Genomic DNA, 19,403 nt, shown 5'->3' on the forward strand with positions numbered 1-19,403 from the left:
TCCTTCTCTTCATTAAACTAGACATACCCAATTCCAGCAGCCTTTCCTTATATGTTTTAGCCTCCAGTCCCCTAATCATCTTTGTTGCTCTTCTCTGTACTCTTTCTAGAGTCTCAACATCTTTTTTACATCGTGGTGACCAAAACTGGATGCAGTATTCCAAGTGTGGCCTTACCAAGGCATTGTAAAGTGGTATTAACACTTCGCGTGATCTTGATTCTATCCCTCTGTTAATGCAGCCCAGCACTGTGTTGGCTTTTTTGGCAGCTGCAACACACTGCTGGCTCCTATTTAAGTGATGGTCCACTAGGACTCCGAGATCCCTCTCACAGTTACTACTATTGAGCAAGGTACCCCCTATACTATACCTGTACATTTGGTTTTTCTTGCCTAAATGTAGAACCTTACTTTTTTCACCATTGAATTTCATTTTCACCATTGAATTTCATTTTCACCATTGAATTTCATTTTCACCATTGAATTTCATTTTGTTAGATAGCGCCCAGTGTTCAAGTCTGTCCAGATCCTCCTGTATCCTATCTCAGTGGCTGTGAATTCACAGCACCATATGCTATGATAGGGCTCGCTGTGCAATTTCACTACTTCCATAAACACAAACGCACATATTCCTTGACAAATGCATTAATGCATAAGGTTTTGAACTTGGCTTCGTCGGCCCTTCTCTCATAACGAGCGCCTTTGTCACCAAAGACATCTTGCTAGTGCCTTCTTTTTATTAGGAGCGCAGCTTGGTGTCATTTTGCCTTCTAATCTAATTTTCAGAGTCAATTATGATTCCATTATCTCCATGATTGTACGGCGGTCGGCTTGCACAAAGTGTTTAATCGGCAACTTTCAGGCCTTATGGTGTAAGTGCTTCCCGTTATTTAGAATTTATGTGGAAATGAAATGCTACGATTTTGCATGCTGAAAATTTATCTATCATGAAATCAACTTTATGACGGTTTTGGAAAAGCTATTCAGCTGATGTTTCCCTTCTTCAACCACTCATAGGGAGAAGATATGTAGGTATGCATTTATGAACACATGTATACATCCATATTGTGTGTGTGTGTGTGTGTGTATACACATACAAAAGCTATGAATGGCGCAAACAGCCATGAAAAGATACACGCTCGACATCACAAGAAAAGATAGAAAGACTCGCACATGAATTAGAGAACAAACGAAAGTATACAATCTCTTCAAGAGAGTCAGAGAATTGAAATAGAAACGGGTTGGTCACATAGCAAGAAGAACTGGTGGCAGTGGACCAAGGCAGGCATAAAATGGATCCCACTTGCTAAAAAGCATCTGAAAAAAGTGACTTATGACCATTTTCCACACTTACAACTGTTGTAGCATCCCCATGATCACGTAATCAAAATTTGGACGCTTGGCAACTGGCATTATGACCGCTGCAGTGTCCCGGGGTCATGTGATCCCTTTTGCGACGTTCTGAACAAGCAAAGGCAGATTCACTTAACAACCCTGTTACTAATTTAACAACTGCAATGATTCACTTGATGACTAGGGCAAGAAAGGTTATAAAATGGGGCAAAACTCACTTAACAACTGCCTCACTTAGCAACGAATCTTTGGGGGCTCAATTGTGGTTGTAAGTCAAGGATTACCTTTTTGTTATGTTTATAAAGAAACAGAGATAAAGTGGTAAAGACTGGAAAATTATACTATTAATAAAACAGCTTCTAAGAATGAGGAATTACTTGAAAGTCTTCATTGCTCCTTGGCTGAAAAACATCTGAGTCAAATGGAATTGGAATGGAAGTCAGAACTCAATCTGTCTGGGCAAATTTCTCTCCAGAATTCAGTTTGAGCTTCAGTCTTGAACTTCTCTTGGATGCTTTTATTTGTTTGGCTGCTTTCATAAATATTATATTGCACAAACTTCAAAAATTCAATCAAACAAAACGCGGAGAGACTTTAATAATACAAAAGCAGAGCAAAGATACATATTCGGCACAGAACAATATTTATCCAGGCGTTTGGGCCCATGAAAGCATCAAACATCAAATTAAACTGCAGAGCTAGTTAATGAATCGAGCCTTTATCATAAAAAATAATCCCACATAAAACCATATACCAATTATTGGGAGGATAAAGATACTCTATATAATTATTTCAAATGTAGCCTTTTTTATATTTTCCCCAGGTATCTTGCAGTATTTATAAGCTACTCTTATCTCACATTGCTAGCCTAATTTGTTTGTTTGTTTGTTTGTTTGATAATAGTCCCACCTTTATTACTTTATAAGTGATTCAAAGCAGTGCACACATCTAATACTCCTTCCTCTTCCTATTTTCCCCATAACAACAACCTTGTGTAGTGGGTTGGACCGAGAAAAAGAGACAGTCCCAAAGTCACCCAGTTAGCTTTCATGTCCGGGATGGGACTCGAACTCACAGTCTTCCAGCTTAATCACTGGGCCAAACATGAATATTTCCTAAAACTGAAACAACAGTCACTCTTGAGTTCTTTTACTCAAATGCTTGGGAAAGTTTTTGCTTAGCTACTTATTTTTCTTCATAAGCTATCCCCTTGCCATTTCTAAATTAGCACACAACATACAATTTACACAACGTATTAATTTACTGGTCAACCTGTCCTAGCTATCATCTCTGCTGCAGTGATGGGCAAAGACTACACTAGCCTACCTAAAACATAAAGAGATTGGTTGTCCAGCCCCTTCTTAAAAACCTCCAGTGATGGAGCACACACAACTTCTGGCAGCAAGTCTTCCCACTGATTAATTGTTCTCACTGTTGGAAATTTCTCCTTAGTTCTATCATGTTTCCCCAAAAATAAGACCCAACTGGGAAATAAGTCCTAGCATGATTTTTCAGGATGTTCGTAATATAAGCCCTGCCCAAAAAATAAGCCCCAGTTAAGACTGTCAGCCAGATGGATGCATTTAGTATTATATTTCCCCGAAAATAAGACCTAACTCAGGGGTAGGCAACCTTGGCTCTTTTATGACTCGTGGACTTCAACTCCCAGAATTCCTGAGCCAGCCATGCTGAGGGGAAAGGGAGAGGTTTCCAAGCTGAGCCACGCTGGCTCAGGAATTCTGGAATTTGAAGTCCACAAGTCATAAAAGAGACAAGGTTGCCTACCCCTGACCTAACTGGAAAATAAGCTCTAATGCATCTTTTGGAGCAAAAATTAATATAAGATCTGGTTTTATTTCTGGGGAAACATGGCAGGTTGCATCTCTCCTGGATTAGTTTCCATCCATTGCTTCTTGTCCTGTCCTGTTCAGGTAGTCATCAGAAAAGCTAGGAGGGAGACTAGGTGGCAGATTTTGTCTTCTAAATTTGGAGATCTCTTTCCAAATCCAACAAGCAGACTCTAAAATATTCTGTGGGTGATGTGATGCCCTATGTAAATAAGATAAGATAACCTTTATTGTCATTTTTTTTACTGTGGGCACAACGGCACACATCAAAAATGAAATTTAGTTGCCCGCTCTCAAAGTGAACACATACATGGCACACATTTAAAACATACTATATACAACATATATATAGACCCACACCCCTACATACAGTATACATAACAAATAAATATTAAATACTGTCCATCTTGAATATATAACGGAAGGAGGAAGCTTGAGAGTTCACAAGGTTAATGCTGTATGGGATGAAACTCTGGCTGAATCTGGATGTTCTGCTATGGATGCCACAAAGCCTCCTCCCAGAAGGTAACAAGGAAAACAGGTTGTGAAGAGGATGTGTAGTGTCCCAGATTATCTTCCAGACCCTACTCAAGCAACGCTTCTGTGCTATGTCCTGGATGGGAGGGAGGGAACTGCCCATGATCTTTTCACCCATTCTCACCACTCTCTGCACCGCCTTCCTGTCCAAAGCAGTGATGCTTCCAAACCAGACTGTGATGCTGTATGACAGGATGCTCTCGATCGTCCCCCTGTAGAAAGTGGTCAGGACAGGGAAAGGAAGACGTGCTTTTCTCATGCGACACAGAAAATGCAGGCACTGCTGTGCCCGCTTCACCGGTATCTTGCTGTTGAGCGATCAAGCCAGCCTACTTGTTAACTGCACACCCAGGAATTTGATGCTGGTAACCATCTCCACAAGCACAGAGAAGTGTGGCTGTGCCTGCCTTTTCTGAAATCGACAATGATCTCTTTAGTTGTTCTGGTGTTTAAAACTAGGTTGTTTTCCTTGCACCAGTTCACCATATAATGAACATACTTAGAGCCTGGACATTCATGTACCTTTGTTCCTATAAGACTGCGCAAAATTGGACCTCAATTTTATACAGACATTTGATTCTGTAAATCTTTCCAGAGCATTCTTTACCTCTCTAGCAGAAATCCCATGTGATATGATTATTATGCCAGGCATGTTTAAAGTTCATTGCATTATTTGATCTGAAAAATCCATCAACCTAATTTAATGGGACATACTGATGTTTAATTAAACCAGATGTCAGAAATGGCAGCAAGCTGATTGAGCTAATGTAATTTATTTTTTGTAATTTAGTATGCTATGGATGTTTTCCAATGTAGACAGTGCTGATTGGGGAATTTTAATAATCTTTAACTACACATATTTGCATGACTATCAGATGCATAAATATTCTGTTCATGCTAATAATAAAATCAATAGCTCAGTTCTAAGGACATTTCTATTGCACCATCATTTTCCCCCCAACATATCACAAAACTCCATTGAAGATTTGCTGCTGCAGGAAAATATAATTACTTCTAACATTTCAAAGAATTGTCTGCAGTTTTGCTTAATTTTTTGTTCACATCAAAATGAACAGGATAGCTGTAGCTTAAGAAAATGTGTCTAGGTTTTGGCGCCTTTACTGGTACAATATACATGCTTTAAATTTTAAAATGTTGTAGTTCTGCTTCGTGGAATATTGCATAAATATAGCAGATTTTGAACCGAGTAAAAACAGGATGGAATTTATCATTTTGACCCCGCAGCTTTTCAGGAAATGTTCCTGTAGTCCTTACAAATTTTACAGCTCTCTGAGTAGGTCATCTGATTCTGCTGATATTAATATAAAAATGATTATGTTTGATGAATAGGAATGGAATCCAGATGTCCACCAGGGAGAATATCTTTATTAAATTGCAAATCATTAAAGAAGAAGCTCATAAAAATGTTGTGGTCCTGTTACATTTCTAGAATTAATTATGTCTTTGCCTAATTACCCTAGAAACTGTGGAATCCAGGATTTGAATCCTGCACTCCCTCTTGTAACTCGTATTCCCAAAAAAAGTTATACAGTAGATAAATGGATGGGTAAGTACTAGAAATATCTTTCCCCCAACCTGGCATCCACAGCTTTTCTGGATTACTATTGTCATAATTACTCGAGTGTCAGGCGCAATTAGCCAAGAATGGGAATAAAGTAGAATTGTGTGAACTCAACGATTCTAAACTGATGACATGTTTAACCCTGCCCTCAGGCTCAGTCTGCTCATCTCCTACACAGAGGGTATGTTGATGGGCCAGATACATTATGAACTTGGAAGAACAAATTTCAATGAAGAAATGGTGTGGATTTTTGAATTGCTTCTTAAATGTCTAGTCAGTTGTGTTTACATTCAGGAGAAAACTGAGCTAATTCTTTTCTACTAAAACCCAAGAAGTGAGAAACTAAAAAAAAAAGCTTAAGGAAAACCAGATGCTAAGCTCCCCAACATAATTGCAATCAAGCAGTTTACCAACCTTGAATTCCTTCTTACTGTTGTCAGTGTGCCCCAAAGCGTATAGGTCAGTGGTTCTCAACCCGTGGGTCGGGACCCCATTTGGGGTCGATCGATCATTTCATGGGGGTCGCCAAGCAAGGCTGTCCGCCATTTTTTTTGTCCACCATTTTTTGTCCGCCATTTTTTCCCCTTTTCTGGTGGGTGCCTTACCTCCCTTGGGCTGGGCCAGCTGGTGGTCGGCCTGCTCCGTCTCTGCCGCTTGCCAGCTACGCCTCGGCCGGTGCAGGGGGCGGAACCACACATGCACGGCACTCCCGGGCAGGGAAAGTCCTCGACTTACAACCGGTTGGGTAGTCCTCGACTTACGACTGGTTTGGTCCTCAACTTACAACCGGTTTAGTCCTCGACTTACGACCCGTTGGGGTCGCGGCATTAAAAAGGTTGAGAACCACTGGTATAGGTATTCCTTGACTGATCACCAAAATGGTTTCACTTTCTCTCCTTCCCCTTTTCCCCTTCCCCTTTTCCTTTCCCTCTTCCCCTTTTCCTTCCCTTCCCTTTTGACTTTTACTTTATGTATGCATGCAGTGGTGAGATTCAAATACCTGAACAACTAGTCCTCTGCATGGATGGAGGCCTGGGCCTCCAAGGCCTAGAACAGACTTCCAGAATGCCATCCATGCACTTCCGACAGGCCGTTCTAGGCCTGGGAGGTCTCTTCCAGGCCTCTGAGGCCTAGAACAGACTTCCAGAAGCAGTGTGCAATCAGCCAGTTCTCCAAACTCAACAAAATTTAACTACTGGTTCTTCTGAACCGGTGCAAACCGGCTGAATCCCACCACTGTATGTATGTATGTATGTATGTATGTATGCATGTACTGTATGTATGTATGTATGTATGTATGTATGTATGTATGTATGTATGTATGTATGTTGTGGTCCTGTTACATATATATAAAAAGAATTCATATCCATATCATTGCCAAGATAACTGCATGGACAAAACATAGTTTTCAGAGTCGGTGGAGGGAATCTTTGCCTTAATCCCTAAATCCTTTCTAATGCATTAACACCCATCATACCAAATGTTCAAGAGCTGTAAAAAATGTGCCGACTGGCATGGACCTGTAAAGAGGGAGGGGAGTTCTTGATCCATGTTAGAACATGCAAGAATGTGCAAAACGACTTGATTCTGATGGATGGTGCCTTTCAAACTGACAGGTGTTCCTGCTCAACTCATTTAAATGAAAAGCAATTATTTAAAAATGTTCTAAGCTACACACACACACACACACACACATGCATACTACTGCAGTCATTTTTTATTTTTGTTGCAAAATTAATGATTTAGTTCAGGGGTAGGCAACCTTGGCTCTTTTATGACTCGTGGACTTCAACTCCCAGAATTCCTGAGCCAGCCATGCTGAGGGGAAAGGGAGAGGTTTCCAAGCTGAGCCATGCTGGCTCAGGAATTCTGGGAGTTGAAGTCCACGAGTCATAAAAGAGCCAAGGTTGCCTACCCCTGGTTTAGTTCTTGCTTATTTGATGAAGCAGGGAACTCTCCAATTTTTTTTCTTCCTGACCTTCTTTTAAAGATCTTTTCGTATATTACATATCAAACCTATCACACTAAGTTAATGAATCTGTAATTAAACAGATTGTTCGATGAACAGTGAACAATGAAGTAACAACTTGAAGCTATCATTTTAATTTATTTGTTCATGTATCTATTTATTATCCCACCTTTATTATTTTTGTAAATAGCTCAAAGCCATTAATATACCTAATATTCCCTTCTCGTATTTTTCCTGCAACAACAACCTTGTGAGGTGAGTTGGACTGAGAGAGAGTGATTGGCCCAAAGTCACTTAGCATTAAAGCAGGAGTACAGGTAGATATGGATTACAATGATTTCCCTCTCTTCAACCAGCAAGTATAGAATACAGAATAACAGAGTTGGAAGGGATCTTGGAGGTCTTCTAGTCCAACCCCCTGCTCAAGCAGGAGACCGTATACCATTTCAGACAAATAGTTGTCCAACCTCTTCTTTAAAACCTCCAGTGTTGGAGCACCCACCATTTCTGGAGGCAAGTCGTTCCACTGATGAATTGTTCTCACTGATAGGAAATTTCTCCTTAGTTCTGGATTGGTTCTCTCTTTGTTAAGCTTCCATCCGTTACTTCTTGTCTTGTACAGTTGTAACGCATCCAATTTTTGATCACGTGACCCTGAGGATGCTGCAACGGTCATAAGTGTGAAAAACGGTCACTTTTTTCAGTGCTGTTGTAACTTCAAATGATCACTAAACAATTGCTTATAAATCAAGGACTACCCATACTGGTAGTCCTTGACTTACAACAGTTCATTTAGTGACGATTTGAAGTTACAACAGCACTTGAAAAAGTAACTTATAACCATTTTTCACACTTACGACCGTTGCAGCATCCTCAGGGTCACGTGATCAAAATTCAGACTCTTGGCAATTGACTCATATTTATGACGGTTGCAGTGTCTTAAGGTTGTGTGATCATCTTTTGGGACCTTCTGACAAGCAAAGTCAAAGGGGAAGGCAGATTCACTTAACAACTGTGTTACTAACTCAACAACTGCATGATTCACTCGGCAACTGTGGCAAGAAAGATCATGAATGGGGCAAAATTCACTTAACAGCGGAAAGTTTGGGCTCAGTTGTAGTTGTAAGTCGAGGACTACCTGCATAGCCTTTAGCTCCCTTGTAGGAAGCACATCCCCATTGATCCACCTTTAAGAACCTCCCCAAAATTCCTTTCCCTTTTGACAAATTATCTTGACTAAAATGCCATGTGAATTGAGAGGTAAATAATTTTATGGAAATTCTCTGTCCAGCATTTTTAAAAAAAATGAATGAAAGAAAGATATACTATCTTGGATCCCCTATTGTTCCCTGTAGTTGTGCCCTAACACAGAGGTCACCAACCTTTTCCGGTTGGTGGACTGGAGGAAAAGGGAGGGGGAAGTATTTTACATGCATGCATGCACATGGTGCCGCGAGCACACGCGCACCACGAACGAGGCAGGGCTAGCACCTATGTGATACTCGCTAACCCTGCCCCGTTGTTGCGTGGTGCAGTGCCTTGTTTCTGCACCCTGTGGTGTGGCAGTGGCCCATTTTTGTGCCCCGTGGTGCGGTGGTACCCCATTTTTGCACCCCATGGTGTGGCAGTGGCCTGTTTACATGCCCCACGGCATGGTGGCATCCATTTTTGCGTCTTGCAGCGCAGCGGTGGCCCATTTTTGCACCCCATGTTGTGGCAGCACCCCATTTTCATGCTCTGAGGCATAGCGGCGGCCTGTTTTTGCACACCACAGCTGCAGTGCTAGCACAAGTGAGGGAGTGTGCACGCACATGGGCGCACACTGGCTAGCCTGTCCCACGGTCTGATGGCCAGTAGGTCACGGCCCACTACCAGGCCATGGCTCACAGATTGAGGACCCCTGCCCTAACAGGTTTATTATAGCAAATGTGTTTGTAAATTAGAATCTGTTTAATCAGAAACACGAAGTGGAATCTTCTGTTGTACATAAAACCTACAGCTGTGCTCAAACTGGAGTTTATTCTTGCAGCTTATGAGCAAAATTCACGTCGCGTTTTATGACCGCAAGGCCTAATCGCTGACACTTATTCCCAGAACTCCCTCCTCACTCCATCTTCACTTAAATGTTTTTTCAAAACTACCTTTCTGTAAAGCCACTTTGCTCTTCTCTCAGATGAACAAAAGACTGTGCGTTGCCTTTTCATCTACTGAGGGAGTAGCTGCAGACATAAAGTCCCCCCCCCGCTCAGACCGGGGACCCAAAAGAGAAAAAGGTTAGGAGGCCTTTGGCTATGCCTCAGCATGGAAGGAAGCTAAGATGGAGCGTAATTGCATGAATGGGAAGAAAAAAGACCCAGAGTGATCTAGAAGAACTCTGGGACAGAAAGGAAGCGTTGTGGATTGAATGTGACATGTGGGTTTTCAACCCTCTGTCCCTAATGGCAGGGACATGCATGCAGCCAAGTAATTTGTCATGTCAAGCTTGGAACTGTCCCAATTCAAGCCTGAAATACAACAGCTGTCAACGGCCCCTGAATAATTTCCCTTTAATTAAAGGAAAGATCTTGAGTTGCAACACTGAAGCCAATTACATAGCATATGCTTGGAGACTGAACATGTGTGGCTCATGGTTATAGGCAACAGGTTAGCTAGGCTTGAATATCCCAAAGTTGCTTTTCAAAAGGCAAGTGGGCGTTCTTGGGCTTTTTTTCTTTTCTTTGAAAACGTTTCACTTCTCATCCAAGAAGCTTCTTCGGTTCTTGAATGAGAAGTGAAACATTTTCAAAGAAAAAAAAACAACCCAACAAAGTCCAGTTGCATTTTGAAAAGCAGCTTTGGGTGACCGAGAACCAGTGGTGGGATTCAGCCGGTTCACACCGGTTCAGTAGAACCGGTAGCTAAATTTTGCTGAGTTTGGAGAACCAGCTGAATGCACACTGCTTCCAGAAGTCCAGTCTAGACTTTGGAGGCCTGAGGAAGGCCTCCCAGACCTAGAATGGCCTGCCGGAAGTGCGTGGATGCCACTTCCGGAAGTCCATTCTTGGCCTGGGAGGCCTGGAGGAGGCCTCCCAGGCAGTGGTGGAATTCGGCCAGCTCGCACCAGTTCGGCAGAACCGGTAGCTAATTTTTTGTTGCCTAGGCCCAGAATGGACGTCCGGAAGTGGCATCCACACAGAGAACCGGTTGTTCACATATTTGAATTCCACCACTGCTCCCAGGCCTAGAACGGCCCACCGGAAGTGCATGGATGCCACTTCCGGAAGTCAGTTCTAGACCTTGGAGGCCCAGGCCTGCATCCAATAAGAGAACTGGTTGTTCAGGTATTTGAATCCCACCTCCATAGACATCTGAGCTTGATTAAGAATGCCTGCTGTTGTGCACTTGGGAGAAAGGGTCACCCTTAGAGACAGACCACACTGTCCATTTTCATTCATGTTTTTCCTTCTAAAGCTGAAGATTCACACAAGTTGAACTTAAGTCACGGTGACTCTATGGATACTTCCATGCAATAAAAAGGCACCGGGTTTGTCACTGCTATTTTTAAAGATACTTTCTTGACTTCCATATCTACTGATAGTCCTGGCATTCCTTCTTGGTCTTCCATCCAAAAACTAATCAGGCCTGATTCTGCTTAGCCACTGAGTCCACCTACAGATAGTCCTCTGTGAAGGTTCAAAGCTACAACGGCATTGAAAAAAGTGACTTATGACCACACTTAACAACCGTTGCAGCAGCATCCCCATGGTCACGGGATCAATATTTGAATGCTTGGCAACTGACTCATCTTTATGACGGTTGCAGTGTCCCGAGGTCATGTGATCAGCTTTTGAGACCTTCTCACAAGCCAAGTCAATGGGGAAGCCAGGTTCACTTAACAACTGTGTGCCTAATGTAACAAGTGCAGTGACTCACGTAACCACTGTGGTCGTAAAATGGGGCAAAATTCACTTAACAACTCTCTCGCTTAGCAACAGAAATGTTTGGCTCAGTTGTGGTCGTAAGCCGAGGACCAGCCGTGTTTCAATTGCTCTTGCTAATTAGTGAGGAGGGAATCGAATTCTTGAGTTTTATTTCAGATTTGTTTTTCCTGTTCTCTCTTCAAGCATGCTGGAGAGCTAGTTTATCGTTCGGTTCTGCTGGCCGAGTCTACTGCCTACCACCTTAGTTTGCTCCTCTGAACCTGACATGTTGGGAGAATAATAGCCCGGGTGCCATCTGGGTAGCGATGATGCCTCTAAGGCATCTCAAAACCGATCCCAATGGCACCATCTAAACACTGACTAAGAGAGGATGGAAATTATTAATGGAGTTTAGTATTACCAAACGCCTTGCTGGAATGGTGAAACTCTATAGCCCGAGGCAAGGAGACTGCTCAGATGGAAAAGCTGTTTGTGTCTCTTTTTATGTCGTGGAAAGTACCAGAGACCCAGACAAAAACCTTGAGGCTTTCTACAGACGCTGGCTCGCTAAATTGTCACTGCAAATTTGCTAATGGAAGCAGCAGCAACTCTTCCAAAAATAAAACAAGTTCCTGCTTCTTCTCAGTGCAATTCCATAACAACTGGAGAGGAAATTCAACCCCGTCTGTTAGTAAATGCAGGAGGAAATCGGCACAAGTAGTCCTCGACGTACAGCAGCTCATTTAGTGACTGCTCAAAGTTACAACAGCACTGGAAAAAATGGACTGAGGACCGTTTTTCACACTTATGACCATTACAGCAGCCCCATGGTCACGGGATCAAAATTTGGACGCTTGGCAACCGACTTATATTTTTGACGGTTGCAATGTCCCAGAGTTGTGTGATCTCCTTTTTGTGACCTTCTGACAAGCAAAGTCAATGGGGAAACCAGATTCACTTAACAACCGGGCTACTGTGTTACTAATTTAACAACTACAGTGATTCGCTTAACAACTGTGGCAAGGAAGGTTGTAAAATGGGGTAAAATTCACTTAACAACTATTTCGCTTTATTGTTGTTAGTTGCAAAGTCGTGTCCGACCCATCGCAACCCCATGGACAACGTTCCTCCAGGCCTTCCTGTCCTCTACCATCTTCTGGAGTCCATTTAAGCTCACGCCTACTGCTTCAGTGACTCTATCCAGCCACCTCATTCTCTGTCGTCCCATTCTTCTATTGCCCTCCATCTTTCCCAGCATTAGGCTCTTCTCCAGTGAGTCCTTCCTTCTCATTAGGTGGCCAAAGTACTTGAGTTTCAACTTCAGGATCTGGCCTTCTAAAAAGCAGTCAGAGTTGATCTCCTCTAGGACTGACCGGTTTGATCGCCTTGCAGTCCAGGGGACTCTCAGGAGTCTTCTCCAGCACCAGAGTTCAAAGGCCTCAATTCTTTTGCGCTCAGCCTTTCTTATGGTCCAGCTTTCACATCCATACATTGCAACTGGAAAAACCATGGCCTTGACTATACGTACTTTTGTTGGCAGGGTGATGTCTCTACTTTTTAGTATGCTGTCTAGATTTGCCGTAGCTTTCCTCCCCAGGAGCAAGCATCTTTTAATTTCTTGGCTGCAGTCCCCATCTGAGGTGATCTTGGAGCCCTTTGGATCTCTTTCACTTAGCAACAAAATTTTTGCTAAATGAAGATGATGATTGATGATGATGAATGATCATTAGGCTGATGACAATTCTACTATTCCGTTCCAGCTCCTTTCCTCTCTGTTCTTCTACCTGTTTGGGGTCCCCCACCACTAGCAGTCAATCCTCATTCTTGGCCAATAAACATTTTTGCACATTGCAGGATTCTCCCAAGCCATGCATTGTCTCTGTGTGCATGTGTGCACATGCACACATGTGTATGGTTGGCATCACAGGCAGTTGAACACAAGGCAGGTGGTGAAAAACAAGAAGGAGAGGTGGAGATCACAGGAAAATTAATTAACCTTAATTATTAATGTCCTTTTCAGAACTTACAAGATTGGTCTCAGCAAAGACTTTCATTTCCTCTCACTTAAAAAGGGACATCTTTCAGATTAAGCCATGAATCATTTAAGAGACAGCTTATTACATTATAGATATAACCAAGGACAATACAACTGACAGTTCCCTGTAAGTTGTTTGCTGACGTGACCTCTTCTTATGAAGAATCAATAATAATATTGGATAAGTGGATCTGATGGGTGATGAATATACCTTGAAGACACCTCTACAATTTAACACCGCAGAGTTTGTCGTTTTTACTGTAATACGTCCTACGAGATTATAGTAATACGTTAGTTTTTTTATCTCACATAAATAACTATGCAGAAGACGAGGTGATCAAGCTGTCAATGAAATGCTGAGCGTAAAGATAAGGAAGTAAACAGTGAATCTGACTTTGTAACTGGGGTCACCATCATGCTAAATCAAACCGTGGTGCATTGTTTAGACTGCATGTGGGTGATATGAACTTCACCTTTGATTACTAATCCATAAATATTAGATATTTGAGCTGATCTCTGCCTGGGAGATTTGGATCAGCCTGAGCAGTAGAGACACAGCATCCTCTCCCTCTCCGTCTCCCTCTCCCTCTCTCCCTCTCTTACACTTGAGGGCACAATCACCACCTCACATATTGCGCAGCTGCTTTTGAGCATGGTTTTGGCACATTTTCAGAATAAAGCCCCCAGATAAATGACAAATAGAATAACACGATTGGAAGGGACCTTGGAGGTCTTCTAGTCCAATCCTCTGCTCAAGCAGGGGACCCTATATAATTCCAGACACATGGCTGTCCCATCTCTTCTTGAAAACCTCCAGTGTTGGAGCACCCACAACTTTTGGAGGCAAAATGTTCCACTGGTGGATTGTCCATTGACAGGCAATTTCTCCTTAGTTCCAGGTTAGTTCTCTATTTAATGTTCTTCCACCCATTACTTCTTGTCCTGTCCTCAGGTGCTTTGGAGAATAAGTCAAATGGCTGTCCAGTTGAAAACCTCCAGTGAGGTTTACTCAAGGCAAGCTGCTCCACTGAATAACTGTTCTTACAAACAGGAAATTTCTTCTTAGTTCCAGGTTGGATGTCTCTTTAATGATCATCCACTCATACTTCTTGTCCTGCCCTCAAGAGCTCCCCCTTCTTCTCTATGACAGCCCCTCAAGTACAGGAAGACTCCCCGGTCTTTGGTACTTCGTGGAACTACCTCCCCAGTACCTGTCAGTTGTTTCTTAGACCGGCTCCAGACAAGTCAATGCCTTTCTTCTTGAACTCTGGACACATCTAATCTGGTGGGAACAGAGAAATCTTTTCTAGCTTCTTCTGCCAGCCATCTCTGCAGGGGCTAGTTTGTGAAAAAAAGGGAGTATCTATTCAGTGGTGGGACTCAGCCAGTTCGCACCACTTTGGCAGAACCGGTAGCTAATTTTTTGTTGCCCAGGCCCAGAATGGACTTCCGGAAGTGGCATCCACACAGAGAACTGGCTGTTCACATATTTGAATCCCACCACTGCCCCTGATCTATAGTCATCCCTCACCTCTGTATTCCAGCTGTGTCAATTTTGTATTTTGAGACACTGATGAATTGTTCTCCCTGTCAGGAAATTTCTCCTTAGTTCTAGGTTGCTTCTCTCCTTGATAAGTTTCCATTCATTGTTTCTTGTCCTGCCTTCAGCATCTTTGGAGAATAGCTTGAGTCCAGAACAGGATCACAGAAGTGTCCTCAGACAATGCTGGCTCCCTCGGCCAAGAAATAAACAATGCCCTCAACAACTGGACATGACGGCAGGGAAACCATTACCTTTAACTTTACCAGAGTTACATCCTCAGCAATTGGTTCATTGGTCAAGTTCACTTTAAACAAATTAGTTCCATCTTTCATCCAAAGTTTGATTTTTTTTTTTTTAAATAATCACACTTTGGCAAGCCCTGTTAGGATACTGAAAGAGCACGATGCTAATCTGATAGGCAAGTGGCTATAGTGTTGAGAATGTAAAATGACTCTGAAGTCTGTTATTCACTACTCATATTCAGAAAGAAATGCTTTTTTTCATGGTTGGTTGATATATATTACACCATCTGGAGTGGCCAGCTGGGCTGGAGTAATTATCAGGGACCATCTGGGGATTAACTCAGCCGATTGCATTTTGAACAGCATTTTGATTACAAGTAATGGATGGGTCAAGAGCCACTAGTATCTCCAGGCAAGAAAATGGTGGCATCTGCTGAAAATTTAGATATATATATATTTTTTGTAGAAGATGATATATAGATCTTACAATGATCAGAAATACTGGGGAGGAAGAGAAATTAAAAGACATCTGTGTGAGTTCCTACACTGATATTTATTTTTATTAAGCTTGTTGAGTTCGTACAAGATTCTGTCCACCAGGTTCAAAAAGGCCCCACTTCTGTCTCAAAAATCAAAGTGGAAGAACATTCAGCATGAGCTTCATTTACAATAAATGCTTGCTAATTCGTCTTTTTTTTTTCTCTTTCGGTTTTGGGAAGTCAAGCAGGTGACAGTCACTACTCCAAGCTACGTATTTCCAAACATTGCAATTTAGGACCGTGTCTCGTTCAGCTACTAAGGGCTGGGCTCAGGCAACAGGTCACAGGAAGCTAGTTTGTTGGTTCCACCTGTTCTAGATAAAGGGTTGAGGTCAACTCGGTTGTGTTCATAGGTGTCCAAAACAGTCACGATGACATCTAAATAGGAATTGCAACATCACTAAAGCAAGTTCTACCATTTTGTATTTGCGCTGGGATGTTAAACACAAGTTCATGAAGTATAAGATGAAGTTTCTGTCACAACCTCACACTCGTCCTCTAGCATCCGGAAAAGCAAAATTAGGGCTTTCAAGACATCGTTGCAGGTGTCGGAAATTGAACAATGTAAAGATTAAATATGCTGGCAAATTCAACTGTATTTTTTATTAAGCTCTGCTTTCGGTTTTGTGCTCCCCCCCCTGTTCAATACAGCTGCTAGGAGCATGGTGGCACGACTGGTTGGGACACTGGGGAAGCAGTTAACAAGCCTGCGTTCGAGACCCCAGCTGCCGTGGGGCAGGGTTGAGCTCTCGTCCTGGGCTCCAGCTCCTTCCCGGGATATGAAAGGAGCCCCCAACTGGGTGTCCTCAGGGCAACGGCGATGTTACCAGCTAATCCTTTCAACTTGGAAAACCCTCAATGCTTCTGATGTGAGTGCAAAAAAAAAATAATAATAGTACAATTGCTAACTATATGCAAGGCTTGCCTTGTCTTATTGCCTTGGTGATTATTTCAGGATTTCATTCACTGTTTAACCAGGAGAAAGCCTGAAGCTCTCCAATTCCAGCTTGCAGGACTGGCCTAGGGGAAAAATTTTTAATGGGGGTTTTAAAGTAATTTTAAATTAATCAGACCAATTATTAATATTTGTTTTTAATTATGTTTTAATCTGTAGTTGGGATTTGCATTTTTATCTGGTTGTTAGCCGCCCTGAGTCCGCAAGGAGAAGGGCGGGATATAAATATAAACAATAAATAAATAAATAAATAAATTATTTTCAATAACAGTTTCCTTCTCACCTGATTTTTGTCCATTTGAACAAAGGGAAAGACATGGGCTGTTTCAGAAAATAGAAAATAAGATAAGATAAGATAAGATAAGATAACCTTTATTGTCATTTTTATACTGTGGGCACAATGGCACACATCAAAAATGAAATTTAGTTGCCCGCTCTCAAAGTGAAACACATACATGACACACACCTAAACATACTATATACAACATATGTATAGAGCCACACCCCTACATATACATAACAAATAAATATTAAATACTGTCCATCTTGGATATATAATGGAAGGAGGAAGCTTGAGAGTTCACAAGGTTAATGCTGTATGGAATGAAACTATGGCTGAATCTGGATGTTCTGCTTCGGATACCATGAAGCCCCCTCCTCCCAGAAGGTAACAAGGAAAACAGGTCATGAAGAGGATGTGTAGTGTCCCAGATAATCTTACGGACCCTGCTCAAGCAGCGCTTCTGTGCTATGTGCTGGATGGGAGGGAGGGAACTGCCAATGATCTTTTCAGCCATTCTCACCACTCTCTGCACCGCCTTCCTGTCTGAAGAATAGAATAGAATAGAATAGAATAGAAGAGAAGAGAAGAGAAGAGAAGAGAAGAGAAGAGAAGAGAAGAGAAGAGAAGAGAAGAGAAGAGAAGAGAAGAGTTGGAAGGGACCTTGGAGGTCTTCTATTCCTAAAGAGAATCAGCCCTCACTTTTCTTTGGAAGGACAGATACTGAAGCTGAAACTCAAATATTTTGGCCACCAAATGAGAAGGGAGGAGTTCTTGGAAAAGACCCTCATGTTGGGAAAGATGGAAGGCAAAAGGAGACAGGGACGGCAGAGGAGGAAATGGGTAGTTAATGTCATTGACTCAAGGAACGTGAATTTGGATTAACTCCGGATGACAATGGAGGACGGGGGGTGAGGGGACTGGTGTGCTATGGTCCACGGAGTCACAAAGAGTCGGACACCACTTAGTGACTGAACAACAACAACAATAACATGGTCTTCTATCTATTTCCACACTGAATTCCAACTGTCTCTTTCTCTCTATCATCTCTACCAGTGGCCCTTAGTGACAAATATGTCACTAAGATTAGATTATCTAGATTATTCTAGATAATCCCCAAAGGACTTTTCTTATTCTTCTGTATTCCAACATAGCATTTGTGGTTATCCTGGTGCTGTTTCTTAATCATTTACTTTAGACAAAAGAGTTAGATTGGATCCCAGAAGCAGAAAAGGCCTTTAATTTGGAAAGGGCAGACCGGAACAAATTAACTGCAAGGCTATATTGATTGTTTGACTTCCTCTAAATGAATGAATGTGTGAATATCAATCTGATGAATTAATAACTTTTAGAGAGATGGAGCCTGCCCAATATACCAAGAGCTTAACTCAGTGCTAATGAGTGATCTAAAATAGCCCTGTTAAGACAAAGATCAAAGATTCATATAATGCTGTGTGAAGATTCATCCGCAATTTTACCCATTAAAATGAAGATATGATGGGCGAGAGAGGAATAAACGGCTTAATATAGAGCTGCATTTGATAATAATTTTTAGCCTGATGAATAAAATTAATTGCCATTTCCTCCAGATAAAATAAAAACAGGGTGAAAATGCACAACCTGTAGAAGAATATGAATTTAAGGAATTCTCTGCCAGGATTCAACGTTGACCCCTAAATGAGGTAAATATTTATTCTTTTCAATAAAGGCCTTTCATCCTATAAATGAAGGCTCTCGCTTTTTATATATATATATATATAAAATCTGCCTTTTTGCTTGTATAGATCTCTTCATCAGAGAGGGAACAGATGTTAAAACCTTGGATCAGATTTGTCACTCGCTACTTTTGATTAATTTCCCTTCACTATTAATTTGTGTTTGTGGAAAATTGCCTGAGCAAAATGGATTTTTGGTACCTTTTTTTCCCCCAAGCCATTGAAGGATGGAATATGATGATATATTTTGCCTTTCAAAAAAAGGGACCGGCTCCAATCTAATCCAAGTATTTGTGTGAATGAAATGAAGTATATTCTTAAATAATATTGGACTCCAATGGTTTCTGTTAGATACGCCTCAGCTTTGTGAGGGTGCTTCAGGGCTGAAATTCTAATTTCTATATTTCTAATCCATTTCTAATATCTATATCAGTGTTTTTCAACCTTAGCAACTTTAAGATGTGTGGACTTCGGCTCCCAGAATTCCCCAGCCAGCAAGTTTCACTTAACAACTATGTTATTACCTTAACAACTGCAGTGATTCACTTAACAACTGTGGCAAGAAAAGTCGTAAAATGGGGCAAAACTCACTTTAAAAAATGTCTCACTTAGCAGCAGAAATTTTGGGCTCACTTGTAGTGGTAAGTCAAGGATGACCTGTAATTCAAAGACGATCAAATCTAGCCAATAACAATTATAAATTCAACACAATCATAATATTGTCAGAAAAAATCATGGTTTCTTGCACCCAAGAAGTCAGAGGCAGTTATAATTGTTATTTGGCTAGATTTGATCGTCTCTGAATTATAAATAGTCCATGATTTACAACCTCAACTGAGTCCCAAATTTCTGTTCCTAAGCAAGACAGTTGTTAAGTGAGTTTTGCCCCATTTTATGACCTTTCTTGCCA

Source organism: Protobothrops mucrosquamatus, unplaced genomic scaffold, assembly GCF_001527695.2.
Source record: "Protobothrops mucrosquamatus isolate PMUCROS unplaced genomic scaffold, P.Mucros_1.0 scaffold_235, whole genome shotgun sequence".
Taxonomy (NCBI): domain Eukaryota; kingdom Metazoa; phylum Chordata; class Lepidosauria; order Squamata; family Viperidae; genus Protobothrops; species Protobothrops mucrosquamatus.